General features: G+C 47.8%; 1 long non-coding RNA gene, 2 other non-coding genes and 1 pseudogene across 3 annotated transcripts; all 4 read left to right on the plus strand.

Moving 5' to 3' along the window:
• The first annotated feature begins 1,368 nt into the window (after positions 1-1,368).
• On the plus strand, positions 1,369-4,853 carry LOC120606204 (uncharacterized). Its single transcript, XR_005653843.1, has 3 exons — positions 1,369-1,547; positions 2,172-2,732; positions 4,752-4,853. It is a non-coding gene; the product is annotated as an uncharacterized LOC120606204 (long non-coding RNA).
• Positions 1,896-1,968, plus strand: TRNAA-AGC (transfer RNA alanine (anticodon AGC)). The gene has a single exon. It is a non-coding gene; the product is annotated as a tRNA-Ala (tRNA).
• Positions 3,193-3,311, plus strand: LOC120606213 (uncharacterized; annotated as a pseudogene).
• Positions 4,854-5,058: 205 nt separating the features above from the next.
• On the plus strand, positions 5,059-5,131 carry TRNAM-CAU (transfer RNA methionine (anticodon CAU)). Its single transcript has one exon. It is a non-coding gene; the product is annotated as a tRNA-Met (tRNA).
• Positions 5,132-7,357: the final 2,226 nt, after the last annotated feature.

The following is a 7,357-nucleotide window of genomic DNA, read 5'->3' on the forward strand; positions in this document are numbered from 1 at the left end:
CTGCCTGTACCCCTGAGAGCTCTGAATGGTCACCAGCTGTGGGAAACCACCCGAGAGCCCCTTCCTATTCCTAGGACCTTGTCCCCTCCGGTCGCAGGCCACGGCTTCCACAGCTGCAGCGCTCACCGACGGTGGAGCGGAGGGAGACGTGGAATCCGGCAGCTCTAGCTCAGGGGTCTCCCCTGGGCGAGGCAGGGCCGATGTGCTGTCCCTCCGGCCTGCCGATTGCCTTCCTGATACTAATCATCCAGCGAATACCGAAACACCCACCGTAGGCTCAGCTCCCTTCTGTATGTGGGCTCTGGACACATTCAAGTGGAGAGAACAAAATCTCTCCTTTAAATGAGATTCCTGCCCTGCTAGAAAACAGGCGAAACCCATGACATACTATAGGCAGTTGAGCTAAAGGCTGTAGGGGGCAACTGTCTTAACCACTCAGCCTTTAAAAGTTCCCCTGTTGCTACCCCAGGCTCTGTCTCAGGGAAAGCACAGGGCTGCCCCTCACTCCCATAAGCACATGAATAGATGCTCAACGCCACTAATCCTTAACAGTAAATCAAAACCACGATGAGATACCACCTCATACCCATTAGATGGTTTTTTTTTTTTTAATAAGAAACACAGAGCCCCAGAGACAAAACATGATCAGTGTTACAGGCAGAGCTAGCTCTGGGCCATGACGGTGAGACATGACTGTCCAGAGCCAGAGGCACACATACAAAGCGGCACAGCTATAAGTGAGCATCCCGGCGGGCTGTGCCGATGGATTCACAGGCGTGTAAACGGGCCCTAGACCAACGACCAGGACCAGCCGGCGCCCTGGGGTCCCCCTCCTGCCATCTCCTGGCCCCAGTTCTAATGCCAGCACTCGGTGCCCTTTTAACATCGACGTGGAGTGTACTTTCGCAATGCTCTGAAGGTGACCACACGTCTGGTTCTCCTGTTTCTTCCAGGTGATTCCTGAGCTGCGCTGGCGGGCGGGGCGGAGCGGGGCGGCGATGGCGGGAGACCGTACCCGGCTCCGGAGCCGAACCTCGCCAGCCGCTGCTCCTTCCCGCGCCGCCCACTCATCGCCGCGCACGCACCGCAACCGGGCGCGGCTGATTCCGGGCTGAGTTAACTGTGTGGCAACAGGGAGAGGGGACAGATGCGCCCCAGGGGTCGACACTTCTGACGTTGACGTTTTGACCACGGCGAGCGTTAGTTAGCCCAGAGCTCTGGGACTGGGGCAGGACGCACAGGGCAGGACGCTCGGACCTCCACCGAGCAGCGCTGCGCGGGGCCGCCCAGGTGAGTCCACCTGGCGGCCGGGCCCGGCTGCCTTAGCTCTGGAAGGGAGCGGTTGGGGTCGGCCGGGCAGGCGCAGGCTGAGACGGCAGTCCAGGCGCCTCTGTCCCTTGCGGTAGGGGCAGTGCCAGGACCAGGGAGAAGGCAGCTGGTCCCTTTCCAAGCGCCGTCCAGAATCACCTGCTGCTCGCTGGCCCACGAGGCAGCTGCTGTGCGGCAGCGCGTGTGCTGTGCCGTGTCCGGCGCTGCCCGTCACACAGGTGAGGGGGACAGGAGCATGGGGCATTGAGGGCGCTGCGCCCTGCGTGCGTGGGAGCAGTTTCTCCCCGCATCTCCCCTCGGCACGTGCACATCTTCTCCCTTCCCAGCGGTGGGTTTTCTTTTTTAAGCCGTGTATATTATTTCCGGTGTCCCTCTGTGTTTTCGGCACGGGGCACCCTTGCTTTCTTTATGAAGACTTTCTTAGAGAGGATGCGCTATTGGTGCAGGTTCGGTGTTAACGGCCTTGACTTTCCTTTTGTCCTGAGCCACTTAAACAGCGGTGAACGACGGAGCCCGCACATCTTCTCATAAACGGGAAATTGGAGGGAAAAAGCCGTGCAGCAGCCGGGGAATTAGCTCAGATGGTAGAGCGCTCGCTTAGCATGTGAGAGGTGGCGGGATCGACGCCCGCATTCTCCAGGTTTTGCTATTCCGACCTTGGTTTTGGGGTGGCACCCTCAAAGCCTCTGACCCCTTGAAGTAAACGGCAAAACCTGGCACGTTTCGAACGTGCCATTCCCTCGGATTTTGACCTATGGGCATGGACAACACAAGGCTGCCAAGGGCTCTATGCTCAGTACAGTTAGAGCTACCAATTTGTAATTCGTTTTCTGTTTCTTCAGAGGAGCTGTGATCCCTCAAGGCGGAGGTATACCAAGTTGCTATTTTTCTCCTTGTGTCCTTGTGTAGCTTGGCCCTGAACTGAACTGACACGGTCCTGGAAAGCGCAAAACGCATAACCCGCCATTCAAGAAGCTCAGGAAACCTCAAGCAGAGTGAACCCCGAAACATCCACATCCAGACATATTACAATCAAACTGCTAAAAATTAAAGAAAAGAAAAAACCATGAAAGCTGCCAGATGAAAAGGAAAGGGGAACAAACATTTGCGTGTTTGGGGATTTCTTACCCGAAACCATGGTGCTAGAAAGAAATAAAAGACAATGTTTCAAGCGCTGAGCTGACAGAAAGGAATCACCAGCCCGAAATTTTATGTATAGCAAAAATATCCTTCAGACCTAATGGTGAAAAACATCTCATTTGAAGGCAAACTAAGAAAATTCATTGGTACTGGGACAGCTAAAAAAGAATTAGCAAAGATTTCAAAATGAAGAAAAATGATAACAGAAGGAAATTTAGAACATCAGGAGTGAAGAAACAATAGCAGAAATAGGAAATATCTAGGTAAATATGGTAATAGACTATTGGGCTCTGAAGATCTTTGAAGTAAACTTGATGATCATAAGCAAATTTTATAACTTTGAGCGATGAGTTGTCATTGTATCTGGAGGTACTATAAACATAACACAAAGAAGGTAGGGTAAAAGAACCTAAATGGTGAAGAGATTTCTATATTCAACATGAATAGTTCAATATTGACTCTAAAATACACTGTAAATATTAAGCACTTACAACGCTAATACCTAGACCGCTTACTAAACATTGTACAAGACAGAGCAAAATAAACAATATATTAATATAGAATGTTAATATGTTTTTAAAAGCCAAAGGGAAGTAGGAAGGCAGAGGAATGAAAAACAGAGAACAATTTGTAAAGTATAAAATGATAGCTCTATATACAAACATGTTCATAAGAACATTAAATATAAAATCATCTAAACACATTAATTCAAAGTAGAGGTTGGTCTATAGCCATGCTACCCTGAACAAGCCCGATCCCGTCTGATTCCGGAAGCAAAGCAGGGTTGGGCCTGGTTAGGACTTGGATGGGAGACCACCTTGGAAGACCAGGTGCCGCAGGTGTAAAAAATAAAATTAAATTAAAAAATAAAGGATTTGGCAAGGTCCTTGCAATCTGTGAGGTCAACCAAGGGCTGCCTCGCCTAAAAAATTTAAAAAATTTAAAAAAAAGTAGAGATCGTCAGAATGTATTAAAAACAAACTATGACCCAAACATGTGCTGACTATAAGAAACCCACCTCAAATATATTGGCTTAGGTAGAGTAAAAGTAAAGAGTAAGGAAAGTTAAACCATGCAAGCACCAAGGGGGAAAAAAAACTGAATTGGACAAGTTAATATGAGACAAAGTAGATTTCAAAGCAAAGATAATTTCCAGGTAGAGAAAGAGATGTTACAAAATCACAGAGTGTCTGTTCATCAGAGAGATGTAACTGTCCTAGATGTCCACTCTCAAATGTAGAGCTCACAAACAAAACTGATAAACCGGGGAGGGGAAAAAATCCACAATTATAGTTGCTGATGTTGACACTCTTGTAGATATCTTGTAGATAACATGTCAGCAAACATACTGAAGATGTAAACACCACCACCGATCAATGGATCTAATCGACCTTATAGAGCAAAACCATGATGTAGGTAGAAGGGCCAATGAGTTGAGAGACAGCAAGATACATCAAAACCAAGAAACCAGGAATAGTGAGAGTGCCTCAGAGTGACATTGCTAAAGCTGGTGTTTTAGAAAGGGTTATTTAGCTGTAAATGCCAGGAAGGCTGAAAGTGCTGAAGCTGGAAGTGGATGGTCCCTCGTCCTTGTCTACCCTTCTAGCTCTTGAGCTCTGGGGTGGTCAGATTCCGTCTCACTCACTGAGCCTGCTGCAGTGAGTGAATGTGTGGAAAGGAACTGAATGATTCAAAAGAGCTGCACGAGAATAATGTTCAGTATTTGGCAAGTTGTCGGGTGTTAGGTTTGAAGAAGAAGGAAGAGTCGACGCTGACTTGGAAAGCCAGCACAGAGGAGGTTGAGAATTAGACTTTCTGGTGTGTGGATGGATGAACTACTGTGGAAAACAGAGAGAGACGATGAGCTAGAGCAGAGGAAGGGCTCAAGTTTTAGAAATTAATGATCTGCTTCTCAATTCAGGCCCTGCCGCTTTGCAGCTCTGGGCCCTTGGGAATGCGATTTAACTTCTCTGAACCTCCATTATATGTGGAAAGGGCAGATAATGATACATAGTTTTGTTGCCAAAATTCACTTGGACTATATGAGATAATCTCCACAAATCTCTTGGTATAATTAATGGCACATAAGGCAGAATAAACAGGGAGGCTTTTTATTACATTGTTTGTGTTTTTTGTAGGGAAAATGTCTCCAGTCATGTAGATCCAAGTGGAGATATGGAGTAAGACAGACAGTGTGGACTGGAGACAAATTTGAGACTATTTATTCTGCCAGTCTGTAAACTGATATGAATCCGGCGCTTCCATGTGTCTTTTCAACAAAGGAAACCATGGAAAGTACGAGAGCGACTGAGACCCCCGTCGGCAGGAAACCACATCACTGGAACACAAGAAGAGCAGAAGACAGCACGGCGGACCCTGGTCCCCTAGCCCAGAAGGTCCCGTCGCTGGGTAAATCCCGAGAGGCGTGCACCCCACCATTTCTGGGTGGAGTCCTTCCCGTGCACCTCTGGGTCATATGGAGTGATTTTTCAAGTAGGATCAATTGAAAACTGGAAACTGGTGATGTGGTAGGACTTTGAAAGTAATATTTGCTTTTATTTTGATCGGGGGGAAAAGGTGCATCAAGCCGCCCTCTTAGCGCAGTAGGCAGCGCGTCAGTCTCATAATCTGAAGGTCCTGAGTTCGAGCCTCAGAGAGGGCAGTGCTGTTTTTTCTTTGAAACTTGGTCAGTTCGCCTGCCTGAACTGATGTCATGCTGGTCAGAAGGAAGGACATGTTCCCGCCCCCGACATGGAGCACAAAGGAAGACAAGCAAATGAAGACAAGTAAGCATTTCAAAACATCCCACACGTGCTCAGAAGGGGCAAGTCACTTCTTTTATAATTTCTTCTTTCATCAGCCAGCAAGTATTTCTGGAGCACACCTTATTATGGAACTTTTCTGGGAACAGAGATTCAAGGGAGAATAAAACGTAAAACTTCCCGCCCTCCTGGAGCCACCTCCCAGTTGGAAGGTGTGAGAGAGACAGACAAGAACTGAAGAAGAAAATGCACAATAAGCTAAACAAGGAGGTGTCTCCTGCAGGGTCAGCGTTAGGGAAAAGGCTGGGGCATGTGGCGGTGGCACATTCAGCTTTCAGGGCAAGAGTGTTTTTTAATTAGACAGATGTCTTTATTGATAGATGGATGAGAAGAGCTGAGTCTCCCCCAAAGCCCAACCCCTCAACCCTGCCCCCTGCAGTGCCGACAAGAAGAGACACAGCAAGTGGCAGAAAGGGAAGCCACAGACCTTGTTCCCTGACAGAGACACCAACGTAACAACGCTCTATGGTCCCCAAAGCCTTTGGGAGGCCTCCAGAAACCAGTTAAGAGGTGCAGTTCCCAAGCAGACGTGTAGTCAAGAAGAGCCACACTGAAATGGACGCGTCAGCCCATTGCACTTCACCTGGGACAGAGCTGGCGGGAAGCAAGAGAGGAAAAGAGGGACAGAAGAGCCACAAGACGCACAACGAACAAGATGGCCAGTACCCATCGGCAAGTACTCTAAATAGACACGGACGAACGCCCCGATCGAAAGACATAGAGTGGCTAAAGGGTTTCTTTAAAAAGTTCAAACTATATGCTGTCTGCGAGAGACGCCCTTTAGATGTAAAGACGTACAGGCTGAAAGTCAAAGGATGCAAAAAGATATTCCAGGAAAATGGTAATCAAAACAGAGCAGGGGTGGCCATAGTTGACTTTAAGTCAGCAACTGTCACAAGACACAAAGAAAGGTAATTATATAATGATGAAAGTGTGAATTCGCCAGGAAGATAGAAAAATTATAAATATATGTGCACCTAATAGCAGAGTACCCAAATGTATAAATTATTGTCAAACAAAACACCAAGTCCCAGGGGGAAAAGAATTTCGCTCTGTTAATTCAGAACTTGGTGCAAGCAGGAGTCCTTTATACTACTTTGTCACGATTCACCAGTCCAGTTTGGCTGGTCACAAAGTCTGTTGGGTATGGAAAATGGCAGTGGCTTTTCACAGGCTGAATGTCAAGGTTCTGCCCCTGGTGCCTGTCATGCCGGATGTCATCACCATCACTGAGACAGTGACAAGCCATACCAGAGACTCGTACGTTGTTATTGACTTAGCCAAAGCCTTCTTTATCTATTCCCTTGTGGCATGAGGGTCAGAACTATATATATATAAAATTTTATATATATATATAAAATCTTAATTCCCCTGCAATGTGCCACCAGTGAGCGGGACTGGACCTTCGATAAGCCTAAGACCCCACAGAAGTTTCAGTCATGCTTTACATTGATATCTTGATAGTAAGGTCCAGTGGGCTATAAGCCTGAATCAGGTGCAGGGCCCAACACAGCAGGTGCAGTTCTAGGGGTCACTTGGCCAAGAAGCCAAAGACGTTTCCCAGATTCAGTTGAACAAAATTTGTTGGCCCTGGTTACACCTACTAATAAAAAGGAGGCCCAACCACTAGTAGGCTTCTTTGGGTACTAGAGATCATATGTACTCCACCGGTGTGCTCTCTTGGCTCCCTTAGTCCAGGTGACCTGCAAGGCACCCAGTTTTAAATAGAGGCCTCTGCAGCAGCAAACCTTGAAAGCTGTTTAACAAGCTGTGGCCCAGGCCCTGCCCTTGGGACCTTTGGATCCTGCTAGCCTGATAAGACTACGGGTGTCTGTAATCCCCCCACACGCTGATTAGGTTTGTGGCTTCGGGAAACTGCCACTGGGGTACACTGGCCTTATATTTTGCAGCGTAGTCGCCTGAGACATCTATCAGATACACCTCTCTTAACCAGCAGCTCCTTGCTGGCACTTGGGTACTGATGGAAGCCAAATGTTCTATGGCTAGAGCACAGGTGACACTGTGACCTGAACGTGCCATTCTTACCTGAGCGCTTATGAACCCTG

Source organism: Pteropus medius, unplaced genomic scaffold (genome assembly GCF_902729225.1).
Source record: "Pteropus medius unplaced genomic scaffold, Ma_sr-lr_union100, whole genome shotgun sequence".
NCBI lineage: Eukaryota > Metazoa > Chordata > Mammalia > Chiroptera > Pteropodidae > Pteropus > Pteropus medius.